We start from the raw sequence: 9,665 nt of genomic DNA, 5'->3' as shown, positions 1-9,665 counted from the left end.
ATATAACTGAACATCGAAATCGCTGGATGAACGTCGCTCTCATTGTGTTGCGGCGCTCGAGTTTGATAGCGTGGCTTTAGGGCAAGGGTCCGATTCTGCTGTCAGATGCGGCGCTTGCCCCGTAGTGTTGATCTTGAACCGAATGCATGATGTGGAATCGGAAGGGAAACTTGCACATTGCCGATGGATAGCTCGCGCAGTTAGAGCAATGTAGTTTTGCTAAATTTGTTAAATAAGCAATTACGGATGCATGCATTTCTAAATCTTTCTCGCTCTGCAATGCTACATTGAGTACTTCACAATTCTGCAATGTCGCGTCGTGTCGAGAGGGTAGGCACTAGTTTGAATACTCAGCCATGAGCCCATATCATAGGTACTGTGTATTTAGGGGATAGGCCTAAAAATATTTCAGGCTTGCTACATTTATTGTTAGAGTTAAGTTACACAGTTACCACAGCTAGAATTTCTCGTCCCAGGTAATGACCAGTCTGCTGAGTATGCAGTGAACATGTATGCTAAAGGGACACTTATAAGATGTGTGCTTACAGATCGAAAATGCCCAATTCTAAGAAAATAAGCTTCAGGTATGCATTGTACAATTTTGTTGTCTGTACATCTTTGTTGGTACTCTTACATGACACTATCTGCTCAGCCCTGAGCACAATCTCTTTTTTTGCATAGACATATCCATAGAACTTCAGTACTCTCTTGCAAGCAAGCACTCCTGAAATCAATTGGTTGTACATGATGTGAATCTGTCCGAATACTGGATCAATAAAGGTCACATTTATTACACACTTGTTATTGTGTTTACATTTTCAGTATACTTGTGCTTGAAAACGAAGTTGTTTTCTCTCTGCTACATTTGGAGGTTAGGACTTGAAATACGTACTATCTTGCAATAAGGCTGTAGAGAAGTGAAGATCATGAATGTTTCAACTACCGGTGCGATTTCCTAGATTTTTTTCATGACCGTAGCTCACAGAATTGCACTTCGCAGTGGTAGCCACTATAGTTATGACAACTTAACTCAAACAGAAGCAGATGTGCACAAAGATATTTGGAACGTTTTTCTTCCAAAAAAATAGTACCACATGCAATGAACACAATCTTGCTCTTTATGACAGCATTCACGTCTTTAAAGAAGCTGTGCTGCAACTTCTCATCACCTTTATGATTTATTATTTTAGGAGCCCATTGAACAGATGTGCAGAGCTAAAGCAATTGAGTGCAGTCTTATGAGCTTTGGTGCATCTTTTTGTAAACTTGTATGAGCTAAACACAGTTAATTAAGACAAAACAGTTCTGGGTGTTGTTGGTAAACTGTCACAAGGCACAACTAAATGTTGGAAAGCCTGTTTATGCCCATCACTGTGGGTGTGTTCATTATGTAGTGCAAATAATAATTTCCGACGATTCACCTGCCAACTATGAAGTGATCGTGAGTCGTACAGAAGTGGGCAAATTTAGATTGATTCTGGCTTCCAGGGGTTCAAACAAATGACATTGTAGCCTTACAGGAGACAAGATTGCTTGTCGAAACATTTGCTTTGACCCCTTATGTTAACATATTTTTCATATTTTCAAGCTTCCATCTTTTAAGGGTCAGTTTAGTTCCCCTGCACCAATCCGAACTGGTTCACAGCTGTGCACGAGAAGTTTAGAACTTGTGCGGCAGGAGTTCAGCGGTGCGGGATCACAAGTGAATGACAAGGTGCCGACAAGGTGGAATCCTTATTTTTGTTCACTTAACTTAATGAGGTGCAAACATCTTGGCAAAACATGCCGCATTTATAGAGTTGGGTACAGCACCTACATCTAATGCTATGTTGTTTGTTAAGCTGTGCGAGCGGCTGCACCTAACCAGCGCCGTCAGAGCAGAAGGTACAGGAAAGTTATGAAATAGTTTTGGTGCTGTACCTCTCCTGCACTTTTTGAAATGAATGGCAAGATTTAGAAGATGCCACTGCTGCGCCACTGAAACGAATGGCGAGGTGCAGCACTTGGTAAATTGGATTATGTGGTGCAGGCGAATCGAACAACTCTTAAGCACACAAGCGTCTTAGCGTTTCACCCCCATCGAAATATGGCTACAGTGGCTGGGATCAAACAGTGTGTTGTTGAGCTCAGCAGTGCCACACAATTTAACTAATAGTGTTACAGTTTCAACATTATTGAAGTGTAGATTCCATGCCACGGTAGGCAGGCAATGCTTGTAGTCAATCTAAAGCACCTCTCCACGATATGCGCGGTAAAACATTCACAAAAACAGCATTACATGTGTGAGGTTAGAGATGACCTGTTGTAGTGGACATTCAGATGTTTCAACGTGCTTGCAAAGTGGACATTCTGGGGTAGTCATCCTGTCATTGCATGGCAGTCTGGAAAAACAAGTAACATCACCAGATATCAATGCATGAAATTTTCCAAAGTAAACAAATAAACTCAGTTAATTAGTAAACAGCAATATTTTATACATATATGTAGTGGTACCTCATAACACGTATATGACTCAGGGCTGCTTCTTCACAAGTCATGTCATGTAGCAGGTTCCTTGCCCATTGTACACATTTGCTTCCATGTCAGGTGGGCCAGGAGGCTGTGGCAGAAAAAGAAGTATTTCTCATTTATGTGACGCTTCCTTTGTCACACTATAGCAAAACCAGACCCATAATTATGTGATGTTTTTCAAACGCGACTGCAGTAAACTATTAACTAGTAGGTTTTTTGCACCACTATATGGGCTAGTTAAGAAGACACATCCGAGGCGACAGTGATTTATTTGCCTTCTTTTATCGCAATGGCCTGGTTGGTGTGACCTGGTGATAGAATTTCAGAATTAGCTATTGAGTCAGCGACTCGTTCCCACGTGAAGCCATGCACGCCGCAAGTAACGCACGTTTTTCCTGTTACAGATTGAGACGTTCAACAATTTTAAAATTTAATATTGCAATGCGCTGCCACCGTGTGACGCCCTACGTCGCTAATTGTCGCTAATTGGTTCTGTGAATTATTGAATAATTGCTTAAGCTTTCAGCATCAAATATGTTAGTCTAGATGAGTGTACACTACGTCAGCAATGTCTCATTTTGTTACTGTGTTTTTCAGGTCAAGCATGCATCTCTTGCAAATACCTCAGAAAGGCCCTTTTGACGAGGCAGTCAAGGCTCAAGAGGTCAGTCAGGAGGCATGTCGTAAGCACTTCTCAGAAGCTCCGTTCAGCCAGGCAAAAGATCAGGAGGCTGTCGTCTCGATCAGCTAACCTCAAGGACGAGCCCCGCAGAATGCAGGAGGTAAACGCCTCGAAACCAGAAGACGTACTTCATGCTCGGATTGAAACTTTGCCACCAAAACAGCAACAGTGCGTCATGCAGTGTTTTTCAGCTGCGAAGAAAAGGAGCTCCAAGGGAAATGTCTACTCCAAAGACTGGATTTTAGAGTGTATTCTCATGAAGATGAAGAGTGCGAAACTCTATGAGCACCTTCGCAAACACAACATTATTTCCCTTCCAAGTAAAAGTACCTTGAAGCGATACCTCAGACTGTTCAAAAGTGGATTTGGATTTAATGAGAAGGTGCTGAAGAAACTAAAAGAAAAGACAACACACATCAGTAGTTTCAGAATACGTGGTGGGCTCTTGGTTGATGAAATTAAGCTCTCCGAACATTTGACAGTAACTTCTACTGGACATATCGAAGGGTTTGTCGACATGGGCCCCTTTACAACTGATGGTCAAAACGTGCCCTGTGACCATGGCATGATTGTCATGTTCGTTCCGTTGATAGGAAAATGGAATCAGGTTATTGGCGCCTTTGCAACGAGCTCCAATGTCAAAGAAGAGATGCTTGCAAAAATTTTGATTGAAACAACAATACTTGCAGAAGCCAGCGGACTATTTGTTGATTTTGTAACGTGCGATGGAGCCGCGTGGAACAGGAAAATGTGGGACATCCTGGGAATTAGCGTGAAGTCGGGCAAGATCACCAGCAAGCTTCAGCACCCCGTTGATTCTTCCCGTTACTTTCACTTCATGTCGGATTTTCCCCATCTGCTGAAATATGTAAGGAACACACTCCTCAAAGGCCCTCTCAGTACTCCAAATGGCAAGGTATGTGGCATGATTTTGTATTGTAATTGTGTGAAACATGAAATTTTTGGGGGGCTTTTTGACAAAACGCAACTTGAAGAAACATTTTGCTCTCTAAAGCCATGTTTATTAAGTACAATTGAAGAATGTAAATCCGCGTCTTGATATACAGTGCTTCTATTTCAGGTTTCCATCGAGCCTGTAAAGAAAGCGTACGAAATGGATTGCAACAACGTCACACTGAAAGCTATGCCTGGCCTCACATCTGTGCACCTAAATCCTAACAATTTTGAAAAGATGAGAGTGAACTACGCCTTTCAGCTTTTTGGTGACCGTGTGATCACTGGCCTCCAGTTTTACAAAGGCAGATTCGAGCCTCCATGGGACAAGATTGACGCAACGTTGTCATTTTTCAGGTAAGAATGAAAATTGGAGCTTATGTGTTGATTTTATCATTCTTGTTGTTCTTGGTGTTCACATAAAAAAATAAACATTGCAGTTATGTACTTATTGTCTTTCAAACTCATCAACAGCCTGATCACAACTATGACTCCACGCTTCCCTGAAAAAGCTCTTCGTCCTGGCTCCAAGGGTGTCCAACTGCTGAAGGACTTTCTAGATTTCTTGTCTCAGTGGGAAACTCATGTAAAAGCAGAAAAGAAATGCATGCACGGTGCAGTGAACGTTGAAAAGGCAAAAGAAGCCAGTGGATCTTTAAGTAAATCAACTGCCGACGGTTTGAAGGTGACAATAGCGAGCACCCTTCACTTATTGGATTACCTTGCAGTGCATGGATACAAGTACATTATGACATCTCGGTTGAGTCAGGACCCCTTCGAAAACTTTTTTGAAATTATCAGGCAATCATTCGGCTCCAACAACCACCCCACACCGACACAATTCCTCATTGTCGTCAACTGTCTTTCTTTTTACAATCTTGCTAAGGTAGTTGGTGCAGGTAATGCTGAGCAAGTGCAAGGTAGTGAGGATTTAAGCTCTTTTCTGAGCGCACGTGATGTTGGTGTTCCAGAGACTAGTGTTAGCACGCTTGATAAGTTCAATGAGTCAGGAGACTTGGCTTCAGCTGAACGCCTACTCCACAGGGTTCCCGTTGATCACAAAGCGTGCATTGAACAAAGGAGTGACAGCCGACTCGTACATTATATGGCAGGGTATGTCGCTCGCAAGTTCCTTTACCGCAGCAATTGCGAGGAGTGCAGAGGTAGTCTTTTGGACAGCTCTGTCAACAACAAAGACGAATCATGCCAGTTTACGGTAATGTGTGACAAGGGAGGATTGGTGTACCCCTCACAGGCAGTGTTTGAGGCAGTGAAGCAGTTAGAAGATATCTTCACTGTGCATTTCAGTCAAGAGAAGCTGTGCAGTGATAGCATTCTTGATGTGATGTCACTAGTGAAGTCGCAGTTTGGAGACAGTATCGGTGGCTCGCAGCACGAAGATGACCTCACAACTGAACTAATCAAGTTTTATGTTCTGACAAGACTTCATTTTTATGTGAGAGGACTGAATCAGTCACGAGCAGATCGCAGGAAGAAGAAACTTCACGGGAAGATCAGTCGTTGCTCATGAGTGTATTGCTTTACCTGTGAAATAAAAAGTTGTCATTGGTTACGAGGACCTTGCTATTTTTTTTTTTGCGCCATCTCAGCTTGTAGTCGCCCCAACAGATAACTTTTGTTTGCGGGGTTTAATAGTTGATTGCTTAGCGGTAGCTGGTCGGAGTTTTTTCCCCCAACCGGGAAGAGCCATTCTTAACGAAAATCAGTTGAATAGTAATTGCTGCGCAAATTTGCCGCGGTTCGCATAGCTGCCCCAGGTCGGCCGCCGCCAACGCGTGCAGCTGATGCAGCCGTAGCGCTGCTTCGCGGCGTCGACGCGTAACGCGTCAGCCGACAACCTTTCCTGAGCACACTATTTAAAAGCCCTCTAGTGCACTGTACTTCGAGTGAAGCATAGCCTCCTATATACTTTCTGTGCCCGCTCGAAGTAGGCAGAGTCTCCGTCCGCGCTCTCCCACCGGCTTACGCCGTTTCCCAAGAGATGGCGCCACCAGCCCTGGAGAGCGTGGCGGCCTACGAAGGACGTCTTCGCCTCATAAACGACCAGCGGTGGGCCCGTCGTGTATTTAGATACACCGCTATCAAGGGCATGAACACACCATGGCGCAGGCGTCTCCACAATCTGTGCCGCAAGTACTCCCTTTTTATTGACCCTGTCCAGGAGGACAGTGAGAGGAAATGGGCAGTAGGAGTACGGAATAGAGTGCAGGAAGCTGAGACGTCGATGTGGCAGGCGGCTATGGAGAAGAAACCCAGTCTGGCCCTATACAGAGCTCACAAGACCACCATCTCCGCCGAACGAATATACGACAATAATGTCGGCAGTGCGCTTCTGTTTGAGGCCCGTGCTGGAGTGCTCCGTACCCAGGTGTATCGCCGTCACTTCGACCCGTCGTTGGCCGACGGCACTGTACAGTGCAGGACATGCGGGAAAGACGAGGAGAACATTGAACACCTGGTGCTTCACTGCGAATGCCTGTGTCCCCGTCAGACAGATGGCGCCACACTACCGGAGGCACTCGGCTTTGTGAAAGACTGCGGCGCACCGGGAGGCGACAGCCGCGATACTAACGTACACCCCCTGGCAGCGACAGCAATAACCAAAGCAAGGCTTCTACAGTGGTGATCAAGGAGACAGTGAACAATTGTGATGTTCATGGACCTGGTGTGATTTTTCTTTCCTTTTTTTTCTCATTCCGGTCAGGACACTAAAAGGTGCCCCCCCCGTTATAAAGGGGAAGACCACAGAGATCATCATCATCATCATCATCATCATCATCAGCGTGAAGGCAGTTCGTTTTGGATCCCCGCAGGCCGCAGTCGATGTGCGCGTTGTGTTCCCGCGATTGAAGAACTTGTGCATGTTCTCGTGATGCCATGGCCTACTGCTGTGTTCCAAAGTGCAAATCTGATGCGAAACGTTAGGTACCGCGCATTTCGTTTCATGAAATTCCTAGTGACAGTGAAGCGAGGGCAGCCTGGTTGAAAGCCATCGCTAGGAAATACTGGATGCCGAACACGACATCACGCTACTCCGTTGTGTGCCGACATTTTCTCCTGACGGACTACAAAAAGGATGTAAAACTCGAAAACTCAAGAGGAGTGCAACTCCCAGCGTGTTCGATGACTACCCGGAGTACATGCAGCCGAAGCCGAAGAAACCGCGGAGTGATGCGGTTGCGAGGAAACGAGCGCTTGCTACTGACAACGCTGCTGCGCGGCCTCTCGAGACAAGGACTGCAACAGGCCTTTTTGTTGGAGCCGATGAAGACACCGTGCCTCCGGATGGACTTACTTCAAGTTTTAGCTATCCGGGTCTCGCAGAAGTTCCGTGCTTCACCGTACCACTACAAGTTTAGGTGGATGCTCATTCTGAACGTACCTCAAGGCACGAAGCCACCCAGACACTTGCTATGGTGGGAGGCTTCGTGGCCCGTGTCATCAAGAAAAGATTGCTTGCAGCTCCTGCATTTCAATTGCCACAAAGCCAGCGTCCTCAGCCCCCATTGACAGTCTATGATTAGGCACCAAGACAGAGGTGGGCTACTGTACCCCTCAAGTGAGCTTGTTCATGTTTTGTACGCGCTAAAAAAGTACACTGAACTCATTTTAAGTAAGCGCAGAGCAATACCAAGGCCTCTGCAGGAAACAGTCAGCAATGCTGTTTCTGCTATGGCAAACAGTGAAGTTTTTAAGCATGTTTGCATTGAGCACCGCTTGCCGTTTCTGGAGCTTGTTTGCATGAAATTTTGCAAGCCTGTGTTCATGAACTACGCCCTGGGCGTGACTGGCAAACACGATGTGAGGAAGGCACTTCACCACAAGCCCTTGTCGAGGAAAGTTCTAAAACTGTGAATTGTGTTTTTGCAGCTGCTTGACTGACTGTACTATTTTTCTTTCATGGATGTTAGGAATTTCCTATGCAACATAAGCATCTTCAGAATACCAACCAAATAAAAGTTGATGTCCAGAACAAAGTAACATGTGTTGTCACTTGAGTTTCGGGTTTTACTGCAAAACCGCAATGAAAATGCGAGGCATACCGTAATATAGGACTATGGATTAATTTTGATCAGATGCGACTCTTCACCGTGGCCGTCAAGACTGCGCGCTGGCAGGAAACCTGCCGGCGAAAAAAAGGCCATGTTTTAACGCACACGTACGCAGCATATTTGCATTTCATATTCGTCAAAATGCGACTTTGAGGCTGCGAAACCAACCCGCAGCTTTGTGCTTCGCAACGTAATCCCACTAAAGTAAGGAGCCGTCAAGTGGTGCTGTCATGTCGCTTTCTTATATCTTTTTAAAGCGGCGAGGCAGCTACAAGTATTGTGGATTCACCTATGAACCTCTTGGGTACCGGGGACTTAATATTCTTGGGGACAAGTATGAGTTTAGCACATCAGTTTATCGTGAACACGACGCAGCGCGTGCACAGAGAACGCGATACGCAATCTGCATTCATACGCTTATGTTTACTTGTATGATGCATTTCTACTCACGGTAATGCTTGCTGACGATGGTAAAGTTGTCCAGGATGAATATAATAGTGCGTTCTAACATTTGCGTCGAAAATATTTATGTTTTCTGGGATGCTCACTGAGTAAGCAAAGAGACTACACGTCGTCTGCACTTTCCAGGGCTGCCAACGCCCCCTATCGGCTCGGCTCGAACTAGACGTGACGGTGCAATAGAATGAAAAGCGTGGCGATCGAGCGGGCACAGAAAGTATATAGGAGGCTATGGGTGAAGCCGCGCGCCGCCATCTTGCCATCGATAGAAAGCGCGCCTTTCGCAACTCAAATACAGCCACTGTAACACTGCTTTGCACTGTGACACATATGTCGCACGGAAGAAGAAAATCATAGAGGAAGAAAACCTTGCCGAAAAAAATAACATCGCACGTACGGAACCGTAGTGACCACGGCCAACCACTGCTGGACAGAGCTGATGAAGTGAGTGGAGTTGTCAAAGGTGTGGGTCCAGGGCTCGTTTACGACACACTTAGCCCATTTAGCTGGTTCGCTTTCCCTTTGTTGGTGCATTATGGCCAACAGCTCACTGAGCACTGCTGTCAAAGCCAAGGCTAGTTTGTCAGGTGATTTATCAGATGTCAAGTGCGTGATTCGCGCCTTGCTCGTTGTGAACAATGGCCCCATGTCGTACCTGACCTTAATGAAGCAGTACAAAGCCCAAGAGGGTCGTGCGATTCCTTACAGCAGGTTCAACTACACCGACTGCGTTAGCTTTCTAGAGAGCCTCACTGACACAGTAGACGTGATACGCAATGGAAACGACGTTCTTGTAAGTGCCAAGATTGAAGAGAGCTTACGCCATGTGCAAGCATTGGTACAGGCTCAGAAAGTACGCAAAAACCCTCCAACGTCGACATCGCCTCCGGCCAAGGTGCAAGCGCAAGCTAGAGCGCCTCAGCTACCCGAACTTGTGGAGGAAAATCTTGTGCAGTTGATGGGCGACAAATGTACAAACGCGCGTG

Source organism: Rhipicephalus microplus, chromosome X, assembly GCF_043290135.1.
Source record: "Rhipicephalus microplus isolate Deutch F79 chromosome X, USDA_Rmic, whole genome shotgun sequence".
NCBI lineage: Eukaryota > Metazoa > Arthropoda > Arachnida > Ixodida > Ixodidae > Rhipicephalus > Rhipicephalus microplus.
Note: the sequence above shows the minus strand (reverse complement) of the source record.